Raw genomic sequence first — 16,010 nt, 5'->3', positions numbered from 1 at the left:
TAATGGTGGATCATTTTCACCACCACCGCCATTATCACTATCTGTAAAGGAAGGAGGGGGGGGGGGGCAAGACTTCTTTCATTTCATGAGCCACTCCACCACCGTTCTAACTCTTTTCTTTCATCGCAATTGCAATTAACTGGGCGTTTTACGAGCGGGTGGCAATCAGCAGCGAGATTTCCACCAGTAGTTTGCAGTCACGTTACGTATTGTTCCGCCGACTCGCAGTAGCGAATTCAAGGACTGGTGGTTCAAGAGAAAAACATCGTTAAAGCAGATTGAAATACGCGTACATAAATCTCAAGAAAGACGCTTCAGCTCTGACGCATTCATTGCGTGCATATGACGCTGTACAGTTATATACGGTCTCGACTGCTCAGCGGGAGACTATATTCTGCCTGTCGCGCTGATTTTCGTCCACCACAGATGCGTTTTCTGGTATGGTAGACACCGGTTTTCTAAATACGACTATAGCATTCAGAATGACTCACTTCGCTGCATGATGTGCCCTTTAATGAATGTTTCCAACAAATTACAGCTGCCATACCTGGTTTCTAGCCACTTATGGGCAATCTGCTTTACAGCTGACCCCGAACTTGTCCGCCAAGTTCTGTTCTAAGACGTGATAGTTGAAGCAATATCTGGGTCTCCGAGTGGTTTAATGCAACATATTGTGCCTTCAAGACAGAGCTTTGATATATTATTCTGTAGCTTCCTTTCTCCCTACTTCGCTGAACCGAAAGGCGATTATTTCTGTAGTGTTTCTAGATGGAATCGAATCCGTCAGTCCAACTGGAATAGTGCTAAAGTGTGTGGAACGCATACCAGATAGGACTGACGGGGCATATTCAAAGTATGCAGAGAAGGGCAGCACGAATGATCACAGAATTGTTTGACCGTGAGACAGAGTCACGGAAATACTGAAGAATCTTTAGTGGCGGGCTGTTGAAGATAGCAGAATTTCTCGCGGTAGTTTACGTCTAACAAAATTTTAAGAAGCGACTTTAATACAGAGGCATTCAGTCATTCTTCCCGCACTCCATAGGTGTATGGAACGGGATGAAACCCTAATAACTGGTACAATGGTATGTACCCTCTGCTATCGATTTCGCAGTGGTTTGCAGAGTGTGGGGGGGGGGGGGGGGGAGGGGGGGACGTAGATGCGTTGTCCTTCTCTAAATGCGTGTGGCAGCTCATCTGGTTGGACAATGAAATTTGATATTGTCAAAGGGAGCACTAGTCCATTTTGAAAAATACTATTTTACTTTCAGCTGTCTTCATCGTGCTGGACAAAATGTATAACAATTTTGAAAAAGAACATTATTCCACCAGAAAGCGTTTTAAAATGTGTATTTGCGCCAATAGCCCATATTCACCACGTAACTTACCTGCAGCGATTTTAGAGTGACTTGATAACGCATAAGCAGTTCAAAAAAAAAAAAAAAAAAAATGATTATTTTATCATATTAACGCTCAGCATCGATGCTGTTAAAATCCTACAATATCAACAACAACAAAAGTTGTTACATAAGCTTTCGCGCCTAGGAGGTATTACCATTATGACCTGAGTGAAACAAGAAAACCGCCGGCCGGTGTGGCCGTGCGGTTCTAGGCGCTTCAGTTTGGAACCGCGTGACCGCTACGGTCGCAGGTTCGAATCCTGCCCCGGGCATGGATGTGTGTGATGTCCTTACGTTACTTAGGTTAGTTAGGTTTAAGTAGTTCTAAGTTCTAGGGGATTGATGACCCCAGAAGTTAAGTCCCATAGTGCTCAGAGGCAGAGCCAAACATGAAAACCAAGGAGTAGACACTCTGGTTAAGGAAGCTGTGTACAACGGTTTCGTGGAATTAGGAAGTGTCACATGATGAGCTCTTACGTATCATAAGGACTAGAATCAGGGCACGGAGGATCGAAATCCTGCATCGCGTCAGGGAGCTTGAATTGGTCGCCTGGATTAGTCTTGCAAATGCACTTCCTGCTCGGTCATTTTGTTTAGACCCATCTGCGCAAATTTGTTTTAAGGATGGTCATGCTGCTAAACTTCAACGATTTTCTCTTTGGTTATAATTTGGATGTATGGAAGGCGTCTTAATGTTCAGCGTCTCTTAGGTGATGGCGAAGGGCTTGGTGAAGCAGCTCAAATTTGGGAAAGTGACGATGTACTCACGTGAAGGCAAAGCGTCAAAATAAAAATCTGCTAAGGACGGCAGTTCAGTGGTAAGCCAAAATCTGTCTGCATACAACTTCGTAGGGAGTTCTGTAATCATCTGTGTCGGCCGTTGTGACCTAGCGGTTCTAGGCGCTTCAGCCTGGAACCGCGCGACCGCTACGGTCGCAGGTTCGAATCCTGCCTCGGGCATGGATGTGTGTGATGTCCTTAGGTTAGTTAGGTTTAAGTAGTTCTAAGTTCTAGGGGAATGATGACCTCAGATGATAAGTCCCATAGCGCTCAGAGCCATTTGAACCATTTGTAATCATTGTTAATACACTGCAGTGGAAGAAGTGGGAACGCTTTAACAGGAATTTGGCGACGATGCATTTCCTGCGTAATTCTAACAGCATTTCATTTGCTTCTACCAGCAAAGCATTAGTTTTGGAACTGTAACATGGACACAGAAAAAAGACTTACACTGAGAGTGGGGAAGGAGGCGGAGGGGGAGTATATTACCAAGATGGATGAAATGAACGCGCGCAGAGTGACAACATAGCGTCTCCTAGCGAGAGCGGGGTACTTGCTGCGGAAGACCTCGGCTCCTGTTGCGTCCAGCTGCTCTGCTTTCTCCGAGCACTGTCTAAGCGGAAGTCCGTCGTGTCTCGGGCACAGTGAGGCGACCTCTTTCAGGAAAGTCATCGCGTGTGTTGACGGCGCAAAAAAATATATATATAGCGCACGCCTGTTTGCTTTGTATACGCGACACGGCGGAGTTTTCGCAGAAGCAAGGCGGTGGCGTCTGGTGCCGCGAGTACATAAACGTCGCCTGAGAGAGAGAGAGAGAGAGAGAGAGAGAGAGAGAGAGAGGAGAAAAACGCAGATTACACAGCGCCCAGCGTGTTGGGTGTTCTCGCAGACGTTGATTGCGCCACGGGGTCCCGCAAAAAGCAGCCCGCGGCGTGACGTCGGGCAATTTAGACGTTGCCTTTGCGGCGGCCCTTCACTGCGTGCCCCTCTATTCTTAGTTGACGCCGGAACTGAAGGTAACTCGCAACTTTGACACAGTAATTACAGCGCGAAATTGTCCCGGTCGCAATGCGGGCTACCGGCGGCACTCTGGTTTACTGCATCAGTCGCGGCGGCGGTTGAGTTGTTAAGTCAGGGCAGCCAGGGGCCTGCACAGTGAGGAGCTCAGGAATGTAAGACCGGGGAGGTAAGAAAGAAAGGATACCGCTGCGTGGTTGCCAGTACAGAGCGTTCTGTCACCTCTGTGGAACGTGTAGAACCATCGGGATTCACAGGATTCGGGTCTGTGATTTTTGTCCATACGACAAGGTGCGTGCATTCGTCAGTATGGTCAGCATATAGTACATATGGACTGAAAGCTTTTGAAGGGAAGCGGGGAATATGGAAGACTGCGAGAGCACGCCAAGTCTATGAACTAGCTACAATATTTATTCAGAAAAGGCATTTTAGGAATGCCAAAGTTCTTACGTTATTTTAGACAAGTTTCGATTTTCAAGATCAGATGTCAGGAAGATTCATTGACATCAAATGTACAAGCAGAACACAGATATCAACTGTATTCATAGTTCTACAATATAATTCAATTTGCGACATTGCATGTAATTTATTCTCCTCGTGTCAACGTACTGAACTACGCTGACTAGCACAATTAAAGGATCACCTTTTCGAAACCCCATAACTGTCTCCCGCTACGACGTATAAAAGTGGGTTGATGATGTCATTTTGGCTCTAAATTTCACCACACTTTTGCCCAACGCCACCGTGGAACTGTCACACCATGGGATGGTCCTCTTACACAAATTTCACCCTTTTTTTTGACGCCTCTGCGATGGAGGTCAGAACCGCGATGCCCAGCGTTGAAATCACGCGGTTTTCTTATGGTTGGTCAAGGAAAAAAATTTAGACGCAGTGCCGCTGAGAACAGACACGAAAAGCCGTGAGGGGCAACATAAAGGGCGTCAGTGAAACCACCCGTTTCCTCGGGGACGTTGATTCTCATAAATTTCGCGGTCGAAAACGGCAGTTTGCATTCCGATGAGGAACAGAACAACGTTCTTGACAATCTTTGACACTGCTGGCTCCCCCGACGTTTCAGCCCTTCTCTGAGGATGTTGAGAGTCTGCATCCCCATTGAACGTGATCGCAACTCTTTGTAGTGCAGCACGACTGCAATTTTTGCTCTCATGTGCAGGTAGGAACCACTAGGGATCGTTGAAAACCGTTCGACGAAATTTGAAAGTGAGCCAAAGCAGGAAGGGGTTGTTGTGCATTTCAGCTCTCTTGCTATACACCGTCTTCTGGCGTGATCGTGGGGATGCGACATTGACAAATGCGAGAACGAAACAGTAAAGGGTCCGTCTAAGACTACCCTCCCCCATCCCCCTTCCAGTTCGGCAACAACCTCTGCGGCACTCGTCCATATTTATTGAGAATTTTAAAGTGTGTCTTTACAGAGAGAACCTGTGAAGCAGTCCTAGGTGTGTGCAGGGAGGCAACCACTTGACAACCTTCCGACGCCAGTTACCTGCCTGCAGACGCCTAGGACTGTTTCAAAGGTTTCTTCTGTAAAGACACATTTTTAAAGTTCTCATTAAATATGGGCGGACGCCACGGAGGTTATTGGCAAACAGAGGGATCATAGAGGGACCCTTTGTCGTTTTATCCAAGCATGTAAAAATTTTTCCCCCCTCCCCACGATGATCACGCCACAGCACGCCATGAAGCAAGAGGGCTGAAAATGCATAAGCACCTTTTGCTGCTCTGGATCACGTTCAGATATCGTCGAATGGTTTTGAGCGGTCCCTACATGTTGTACAAATGAGCAAAAATTGCGGCACTCCAAAGGGGGTGCGAAAACGTTAAATAGGGATGCAGCCCCACATTGTCCACAGAGAAGGGGTGAAACGACTGGGGGCGTCAGCGAACTGTCGCTTTCGACCGCGAAGTCTGGGAATCAAAGCTCCAATTGAAGAACTGGTTTCATTGGCGCCCTTTATACCACCCTCTGAGGCCTTCTCGTGTTGATTTTGAGCGGCGGTGAGTCTCAAATGTTTTCCTCCACCATCTATAACCAGGCCGTGTGATTTCAAAATTGATCGTCGCTGTTCCGACCTCCGCCGCAGAGGGTTCAAAAGAAGGGGTCAAATGTGGGTACGAGAGGGTGTGACGGCCATCCCACCTCGTGTCCAGTCCGTGTCTAGTTGCAGTGGACTCCTGTGCTGTTTCTGTACCTTTGATGTCAAAAAACCGTCCTTCTATGTCATGTCGATAACGTTTGTTCAGACTGATGGTGATTCAAGAGCGGGGAAAATCTAAAATGATAAAGTATTTACTTTCGACCATTTAAGACGTACGAGGGTCACCCCAAAAGAAATTCACTGAATTTTTTTAAAATCCATCTTTTATTCTACATGTTTGAAAGTTTTACATTGTGTAGATACATCCTTTAGGAATAATATTTTCATTTCTCCAAATAATTTCCAACCCACTTAACTGCCTTACGCCATCTTGAAACAAGTGCCTGTATACGCGCACGGTAAAATTTTGGATCAACCCGTTGGAGCCACTGTTTGGTAGCGTGCACAAGGGAGTCATCATCTTCAAACCTTGTTCCACGAAGATAGTCTTTCAGTTTCCGAAAGAGATGATAGTCACATGGAGCCAGGCCAGGGTTGTAAGGCGGGTGTTTCAGTGTTGTCCACCTTAGTTTTGTGATCGCTTCCATGGTTTTTTTTTACTGACACGTGGCCATGCATTGTCGTGCAACAGCAAAACATCATGCTTTTGCCGCTGTGGTCGAACACGACTCAGTCGAGCTTGAAGTTTCTTCAGTGTCGTTACATATGCATCAGAATTTATGGTGGTTCTACTTGGCATAATGTCCACAAGCAAGATTCCGTCGGAATCGAAAAACAACGTAGTCGTAACTTTTCCAGCAGAAGGTCTGGTTTTGAATTTTTTTTTTCCTTGGGTGAATTTGCATGATGCCACTCCATTGATTGCCTCTTCATCTCTGGTGAAAAATGATGGAGCCATGTTTCATCACCTGTCACAATTCTTCCAAGAAATTCATCTCCACCATTCTCGTACTGTTCCAAAAGTTCGCTGCATACCGTTTTTCTTGTTTCTTTGTGACCCACTGTCAACATCCTCGGAACCCACCTGGCACAAACCTGTTTTTAACGTCAACACTTTCAGTATCCTGTAAGCACTTCCTTCCCCTATCACAACGTAGCGTGACAATTCGTTCACTGTGATGCGTCTGTCAGCAGTCACCAATTCGTTAACTCTCTGCACATTGTCTGGAGTGTGTGCAGTACGAGGCTTGCCGCTGCGAGGACAATCCTCAATATTGCCGTGCCCACTTACATCACATAACCTGCTTGCACACCGACTAACTGTACTGCGATCGACAGCAGCATCTCCATACACCTTTTTCATCCTCTTGTGGATGTTTCCCACTGTCTCGTTTTCACAGCTCAGGAATTCTATGACAGCACTTTGCTTCTGACGAACGTCAAGTGTAGCAGCCATCTTGAAGACATGCTGTGGCGGTGCCACTCACGGGAACAGGTTGAGCCAAGTTTGAAAACAAGTGGGAAGGATGTATCAACACACTGTAAAACTTTCACACATGCATAATGAAAACTGTACTTTTACAAAAATAGTGTGCATTTCTTTTGGAGTGACCCTCGTGTGTTCTAAATTGTCTTAGAATCTATCTCCCTACGTCGCAGAGTTGACTAGACAGTATCAAAGCGTTGACGCCATATCTGGAGTTTTCCTGTTTGAATCCTTGTGCTAAGAGTAATTTCACGTGCAATCAAAGACTGGCAAGGTGAGAAGAAGTGGCTACGTACTGTTCATTTCCACACTGCCCTTCATTTTCGGGTACTTTATTAGCAATAGTTTAGCTGTGTTTTAGAGTAGATGAGCAGCCAGGTGTAGTTCTTTCCCAAGACCCACGCCCACGCTGTGTTGTCTGTTTCGCAGGTACGTCCTGCGCCTTGTTTTAAGTGGCTGACTGCACGTTGCTAACACTGCGCCCCCCCCCCCTCCCCCCCAACTACAGTCTGTCAGTCACCAAGTTATTTTATTCAAGCTGTACTGTTAGGTAATTAGCGTAAGTCTTCAGCTCCGTCAGGCACAGTGCAGACGTGTTCGCATTAGGAACGCCTTTCGTGGCCTGTTCAGATTTACTTCGGAGAATCACAATTGTTGTTAAAGCATTGTTTTGAATAATTCAAAAATGAGATCACAAAAGTGTAGTGAATGCAAAGATGATAAATACTTGGGAACATTGATGGCTGCTATGCACCCAATCATCACTGTGCAAGACGTGAATTTCTTTTTGTAATTCCAATCAGTGATCAGAAACAACTTCTCAGAATATCAATTTTGTTTGTAATGAACTTCTTCAGATCTCCCACGCTCATTCTGCCGACAACCTCCTCATTCCTTGCCTTATCAGTCTACTTAATTTTCAACATCCTTCTGTAGCACCATATCTGAAGTGCTTCGATTCTGTTCTGTTCCGGCTTTCCCACAGTCCATGTTTCACTGCCATACAATACTGTGCTCCAAACGTACATACTCTGAAATTTCTTCCACAACGCCCGTATTCGATACTAGTTGACTTCTCTTGGCCAGGAATGCCGTTTTTGCCAGTGATAAGTTTCTCGCAGTTCTCATTTCTGCTACTTCTCATTACTTTTTATCTTTGTAAAGTGACTTTCAGTCCCATATTCTATGCTCATTAGGCTTTCCTTTCCATTCAACAGATCCTGCAATTCATCACTTTCACTCAGGATAGTAAGGTCGTCAGCGAATCTTATCATCGACATCTTTCACCCTGAATTTTAATCCCACTCTTGAGTCTTTCTTTTATATCCGTCATTACTTTTTTTATATACAGATTGAAGCCTACGGGCGGAAGACTGAATCCCTTTCTCACACTCTTCTTAATCCGAGCATTTCTATCTTGGTCTTACGTTCTTATTGTTCCCTCTTGGCTCAAGTACACATTGTATATTACCCGTCTTTCCCAATAGCTTACTTCTATTTTTCTCAGAATTTCGAACATCTTGTGCCATTTTACATTGTCGAACGCTTTTTCTAGGTCGACAAATCCTACGAACATGTACTGATATTTCTTCAGTCTTGCCTCCATTATTAGTCGCAACATCAGAACTGCCTGTCTGGTACCTTTACCTTTCCTAAAGCCACACTGATCGTCATCTAACAGATCCTCAATTTTCCATTCTTCTGTGTATTATTCTTGTCAGCATCTTGGATGCACGAGCTGTTAATCTGGTTCTGTTACAGTTGAAGAACTTGTATGCTCTGGAAGTCTTGATGGTATACCATCAGTCTCCTACATTCTACACACTAACATGAATAGTCGTTGTGTTGCAACTTCAATTAAGGATTTTAGTAATTCTGATGGAATGTTATCCGTCCGTTCTGCCTTATTTGATCTTAAGTCGACTAAAGTTCTTTTAAATTCTTGTAATCAGTAAATTATAAAATAATGAAACGGTAGTAATTTCATATTATATAAGAGAAGGGGGAGAGAGAGAGAGAGAGAGAGAGAGAGAGAGAGAGAGTTGAGCTTCGATAAAGACAAGTTTTATGTTAACCGAGTTCCAGTTAGGAAATGACACGCCAGTAAGATTCCTTGGAGACAAAAACGTTAAACAATCACCGTAGCCCTCCAGCGCTAACGACCCGTGGATATTAACAAGCGAGTAAACAGACCGAGCGCTTAATGCTGATGAGACCGGCCTAACGCTTTCTAAAATGAGTGCCCCAGTGGTTCGGCAACCCACACCACCACTCCGCGACTGACGCACTGAGTTCCCGAGAGCTGCAACACATGCATTCGTTGCATAATGTTACAAATCACCTACAGTAAGGCAGTAACACATATTGAACATCAGATACCCATATTTCCACTTCATATGTTGTAATTTAGTTTTCTTTTACCCTGCAACTATTTTCGGTCAACGGTTCATTTTGAAGTACGCGCCATGTAAGTGTTACAGGCAAACTTATCAGCTCATGCGATACCGTACGAAAGCAATGTTTCTGATTAAGAGTCGTCGTGAACATTGCCTAATTGTTTGCAGGCACAGCGCCCCATTGTACGCCAAACACAGTCAGACTAGTGAAGCACGTCTTGTACAAGGTGCAACGTAGCAGCAAAAAATACAGAGTCCGCCAGAAAAATATATATACTCTTTGTCAAACTCTATCGAGATATTGTCGTTCGATCTGAATTACGAATGTGTTGTAGTACGATCTTTGGCTCAACAGATGTTAGTACTTTCATCTCCGTATTAAGAAAACAAGATGGCTGGAGCACGCTTGACATTCGAGCAACGAAAATGTATTGTGAAGTGGTTTTTCAAGTTTGATAATGCCATTGAAGTGCAACGTTAGTGGAGGCGGAAGTTAGAAACAGAACCTCCAACCCTTCTAACAATTAAACGCATCACTGACAAGTTTAAATTTCATTGAACGATTTGTGTTATTCACAATGGAAGATCAGGAAGACAGCGTACAGCTACAAGTCCTGTTTCGTCGGCTCTCGTGTTGGAAAAGTTTGTTAATTCTCCACAGAAGTCTGTCACGCAGTGTGCACTTGAAGTGGGGGTTAGCAGTACAAGTGTACGAAGAATTCTGAAAGGTGCAAAGTGGGAAGTTTACATTCCACAATGGGGGACACTGCAGGAGCCTCCACGAAGATTGCGTTCACCACTCGAACAACAAGCAATCGGGCGTCCCCTGGAAACGACCTAGTCGGCCAATCCTGCAAACACCGGAGCCGGACACGGAAGAAGAAGAAAACATTCCACAATTACTGCACGCGATTAATGATGACAATCCTGATCGCCGAATGCAATTTTGCGAATGGTATCAGCAAATGGTAACTAATGAACAATTTCTGAGGAAGGTAGTGTGGAGTGACGAGGCACTATTTAAACTTAATGGAACCATGAGTTGGCATAACAATGTGTATTGGGCACTGGAGAATCCACATGTTTATGTGGATAAACAGCTCAGTCTGCCAGAAGTCCATGTGTGGTGTGGCATATCATCTAGGGACTTAGTAGGACCCTTTTTCTTTGATGCTACTGTCGCAGGAGAAGTGTACCTGGGAATGTTACGCACATCAGTTTTGCCAAGTATACGTGCGCTTTACGGAGCTGGTGAAGAGGTATTCTACCAACACGACGGGGCGCCACCACACTATCACCTAGCCGTACGAGCGTTCCTGGATGACAATTTTCTGGGGCATTGCATTGGACGAAGAGGGCCCATTGAGTTCTCTTCACAGTCGCCATATCTAACATCTGTGGACTTCTACTTGTGGGGAACTGTGAAAGATAACGTCCATCGACGTAAGCCACGCACGCTGGAGGAACTTCGCCAGGAGATTACAGCGACATGTGCAGCGGTCTCCACTGTAACATTGAATGACGTAGTTGCTTGTCGTTCTGTCATGTGTATAGCCGCCAAAACTGAAGGTTACAAAACATGTGTGATCAATTACTAAATGTAAAATAAACACATAAGTAAAGCTTTTCGTTCCTTAAAGTGTGTGTATACATTTTTCTGTCGGACTCTGTAGGCAGTGACCCAGGAAGTTCAGAATTTATTTTTTTAATTCGAAGCAAATTGTCGTCAGACTACAGATTGTGGTATGTAATGATCATCTTCAGTTCTGTCAGAAAGGGGATGGATGATATACATCTTGTAAGCCGTAAATTATAAAATAATGACAAGATAATTATTCCAAATATGCAGAAAAAATGAGCACAAAAAAGTAATGAAACATACCTGGATAAAACAGAAGGCGGCTTATTTTGTGCTAATATGTAATTATGACGAAGTTGTATAATAATAATACAGTGCAGGCCAGGGCATGGTTCTGGGAGAAACATAATGGGAACTGCGTGCTGTCTGCAACAAACTTGGATGCTGTGACAACATGAAACAAATGTTTTTTATGCAAATTCTGTTGGTGTCACTACTTCACAAATATTTAACAAATGTATAAGTACTGTTATATAATCGCATTAGGACAGTAAAAGCGTTCTGTTTTATTCAGGTACGTTTCATCTCATTTTGAAGCCTTGGTTTGTCCGTAATCCATATTATAAACAAAGTTGGCTGCCATTCAGTTCAATCGTTCTTCTCAATTTTTCAGGATCCTTACGTCGTCATTGAACTTTATAATTAATGGCTGCTCTCGTTGTGCCTTTTTCCTTTGTTCTGAAATTCTGAGTTTCAGTTGTGTTACTATTCTCGTTCCAGTGTTGTAGATATTGTACTCTTCTCCCTCTGTCTTTACTTCAAATTATTCTAACGATCCGAATCTCTGATCCTCTCAGCGGAATTCTTTTTTTCTTTATTGCACATAATTGTTAAAGTCGTAATTATGTTGAATGACAGAAGACCGAAGAAAGGATTTAGCGTCTCGTCGACGACAAGATCATTATAGACAGATTGTCTGGTATTGATGGAGGAGGAAAGTTGCTCATGTCCCTTTCAAGGGAACCATCCTGGCATTTGTCATATCCATCTGAAATAAGAAGCTGACACTGCTTCAGTGCAGTAAAAGAAACTCCAATAGAAAATAATACAAAGAATGCCTTTGGAACAGTTATTGATTGGTTTTCTACGAATGGACTTGCTCTGAACTTTGAAAAAACACTGTACATCCAATTTTCTACTGCAAGGAGCACAGTTCCTTCAGTAAATATCACACATCAAAAGAAGTCAGTAGCCAGGGTGGAGCATACTAAGTTTTTGGGTGCACATATATATGAGAATCTTAGTTGGGAAATTCATATTTCGGATCCCCTAAAGCGACTAGGTTCAGCAAATCTTGCAATCAGAATAATTGTAAATTTTGAGGATATAGAAATTAGTAAGCTTACACACTTTGGATACCTTTACTATCTCATGACATTCGGAATAATATTTTGGGGTAACAACCTACTTAGGCAAAAAGTATTCATTGTTCAAAAGAAAGTGGTTAGAATAATGTGTAGTGCTCATAGTCGCACGTCTTGTAGACATATGTTTAAAAGGTTATAAATTCTTACAGCAGCCTCACAGTACATTTATTCAGTAACGAAATTAGTTCTCAACAACATGGACCAGTTTAGAAACAAGAGTAACATTCATGATTATAATATCAGAAGAAAGAAAGCCTGACACTGTCATCTACTTAACCTCAGAAAGAGGGAAAATATTCTGCTGTGAAACTTTTCGTAAATTACCAGATGAAATAAAATGTCTGACAGACAGCAATAATAGTTTGAAAAATAAATTTAAATCACATCTCCGTGACAACTCCTTCTATACCACAGACGAATTCTTGAATAGGAATAAATAAATCTATAGGTATAATATATGCATTTTGTGCCATTTAAGGGAATGGGGAACGTAATAAAATTTTAAGCTGTAAAAAAAAAAATGCACTTGACAAGTTTCACCTCACAACGGTTACCGTGGGGTGATCAATGGAACACCTATCTAACTAACTAACCAACTAACTAGCTGACTGGCCAACGTTGCCCTGTATGAAATCCCAAATGTGGATCATCCTAAGGGGAACAGAACTCTAGGACACTATAAAGCAAGTTCATTACTTAAACTACTGCATCATCTCGATCGGTTCACGGCACACTTAAAAACACAACCCGTTCAGTAGCGAGACCGAACCCGCTACCTGCAGACTACGACGCAGCGCGTCCGCCCCCGCGCCGTGACAGTCTTCTGATGTGATTCTAGGACTCGGCCTCTGTGACGCCTACATTTGTGCAATACGCCGCAGCTGCATGATGGCAGTCAGTGACATGTTGTTCTCCTTTCACGTCACAGTTGTAACGTATCATTTCCTGGACGCCAGCGTGTGGTAGCTTTGCTATTGTAGTAGCCTCGGCTGGTTTCCGGTTGCAGGGGTAAGGGGCCTTTTGTTCGGCCTGAAGACGCCTGGTAGGTGTGTACCCATTCCTGCTAAAGTTTTTCCTGCCGTAATCTCTTCAACTTAGAGTAGCACTTGCATTTACAACCTCAGTTATTTTTTCGATGTATTCCAGTCTCTGTGTTTCCCTACAGGCCTTGCCCTCTACAAACACCTCTATCACCATTCCCGTACGTCGTAACTCATGTTCTGTCATCCTGTCCCTCCCTCTTATCAGTGTCTTCCGTATGTTACTAACTTCGCCGACACTGCGAGGAACCTTCTCATTATTTTTTTTTATCTTACCAGTCCACCTACTTCTCAACATTCTTGTGTAGCACCATGTCTCAAACTCTTCGATTCTCTTCTCTTCTGTTTTTTTAGCTGTCGTTGATTCACCACCATGGAACGCTGTGCTCCAAACGTACGTTTTCAGAATTTTATTCTTCAAATTAGGACCAATCTTTGATACCAGTAGACTCCTCCTGATCAACAATGCCCTCTTTGACTGTGCTAATCTGCTGTTGATGTCCTCGTTGCTCCGTCCGTCATGGGTTATTTTGTTTCCAAGGTAGTAGCAGTCCTTAACTTCTTGTATTTCGTGGCCACCCATTTTGATGTTAAGTTTATTGCTAATCTCATTTCTGCTAGTCCTTATTGCGATTTACCCTCAATCCACATACTGTGCTCGTTAGCCTGTTCATTCAATCCAGCTCTTAGGTGTAATTCATGATAGCAATGTCATCAGCGAATTTTATCATTGATATCCTTTCCGTCTGAATTTTAATCCCAGTGTTGAAACTTTCTTTTATTGTCCTCCATGTGTAGACTGAAGAGCAGGGGCGAAAGACTGCATACCTGTCTTATCCCCTTATTAACTCTAGCACTGCCTTCCTGGTCGTCCACTCTTATTGGTCCCTCTTAGTTCTTGTATATTTTACATACCCGTCTTTCCCTATAGCTGGTCCCGGTGGAGGTTCGAGTCCTCCCTCGGGCATGGGTGTTTGTGTTTCTCCTTAGGATAATTTAGGTTAAGTAGTGTGTAAGCTTAGGGACTGATGACCTTAGCAGTTAAGTCCCATAAGATTTCACCCACATTTGAACATTCCCTATAGCTTATTCCTATTTGTCTCATTAATTTCAACGCCTTGCACCATTTTCCACGGTAGAACGCTTTTTCTACGTCCACAGATGAGCGTGTCTAATTTTTCTTTTCTCTTTCTTCCGTTATCAAGCGGAACGTCAGAACGGAGTCTGTATTGCCTCTACGTTTCCTAGAGCCAGACGTCGTCATCTATCAGATCCTGAACAGCACCTTGTACAAGTGCTATAAGTGTGAGCAGGAAATGGCTGGGAAATCTAAACGTTAAATAATTTCCTGGTTTTGAGCTCGCGAAATAGGTAAGTCGCTCGGTAACCCTTGCTGAGTGTAGAAGTCGTGTGTTCTTCGGGGTGGAGCTGGTGTTGTTGTGTATCTCAGATGTCAGGAGAAGGTGGTCCTTCGTGATTAGCTAAGATATTTCTTACAATTCGGAAAATGGCGCAATCGTGAATTCAGGTTGAACTTCGCGGTGTCATGAACGAGCGTACCTTCATGTGAGAGTGCACATGTCTGGTAAGCAGAGCCAGTAGCCAGAGCTATTGAACGAGACAGATTTGGCGAAGTTCAGTAGAATGTATCTGCGAGAGATCATTCGAAGGCAGGTTGTATTAGCAGCGCATATCACGCAACCCGATAGCCGTGTCATAAACATCTGTTCGTCGTAAAAAGGCCAGTGCGAATCGATGCCTCTGCAGTCGCAGCAGCAGACCCACTCTGGCTGCAGCTTGTTGACCATCGAAGTCCCCGTCGACTTCGTCAAGGCCCCTGGAGCCGGCCTCACCGTCCAGGGCTGAGATGGTGGGGAAGCTTCTCTGGCGCGGTTTCGCTGTCGGGTGGGACGTCCGTCTGCTTGGCCACTAGTGGTGGGCAGAAAATCGCGTATCTGTTAGAAATCACAGTGACTGAGAAGTCACAGGTATCACAATAACAACTTTACAAAACCTAACTGCGATTTCAGTCACAGTTAGCAGTCGGAAGTAGCATTTCACATTCAATGACGTGAGCCAGCTGTGGGCCGAATTCCATACTCCTTTCTGCGATTTCAGTGACAAGTCGCGGCTGGAAGTCGCAAGTAGCAACTAAAAAGCGCAGTTAACAGTGCCATCTGTTGGCCAAAGTTCGTACTACGCTCATCTCTGCGACACGCTGTCGAGTCCAACTGCGATTTCCGTGACAAGTCGCAACTAAGAGTCGCAAGTAGCAACTAAAAAGCGCAGTTAGCACTGCCATCTGTTGAGCAAAGTTCATACTACGCTATTCGCTACCGAGTCAAACTGCGATTTCTGTGACAAATCGCAACTAAGAGTCGCAAGTAGCAACTAAAAAGCGCAGTTAACATACTTTTCCTAGTGCCATCTGTTGACCGACGTACGTACTTCGTTATGAGAGCCTTGTGCCTCACGAGATCGATGTGCTGTGTGTGCATATGAAGGGCTTATTTCTATAGTGGTACAAGTCCCTTTTTGTTCATTTTGAGATACAGAGTCGTAAAGTTAAATGAGCACTGAAAAATCTGCAGTTGAGATACCAGAAATATTCAAGCATATGGCTTCTTGCTAGAGATGAACCTTTATTTATGTTTGTTTGGATCATTAATTTCAGAAGCATTATAGACAGAAAAGTGGAGGTAATCGACTTGTACCACTATTGAAATAAGCCCTTCATATTATTTGACGACATGCACATTCAGCATCAGTTATGATTGGTCAAATACTGCTGTGACTCTGAATGTATTATATTAATAAGAAGCAAC

Source organism: Schistocerca piceifrons, chromosome 1 (assembly GCF_021461385.2).
Source record: "Schistocerca piceifrons isolate TAMUIC-IGC-003096 chromosome 1, iqSchPice1.1, whole genome shotgun sequence".
Classification (NCBI taxonomy): Eukaryota; Metazoa; Arthropoda; class Insecta; order Orthoptera; family Acrididae; genus Schistocerca; species Schistocerca piceifrons.
The sequence above is the reverse complement of the archived record's forward strand: the minus strand, read 5'-3'. Positions refer to the sequence as shown.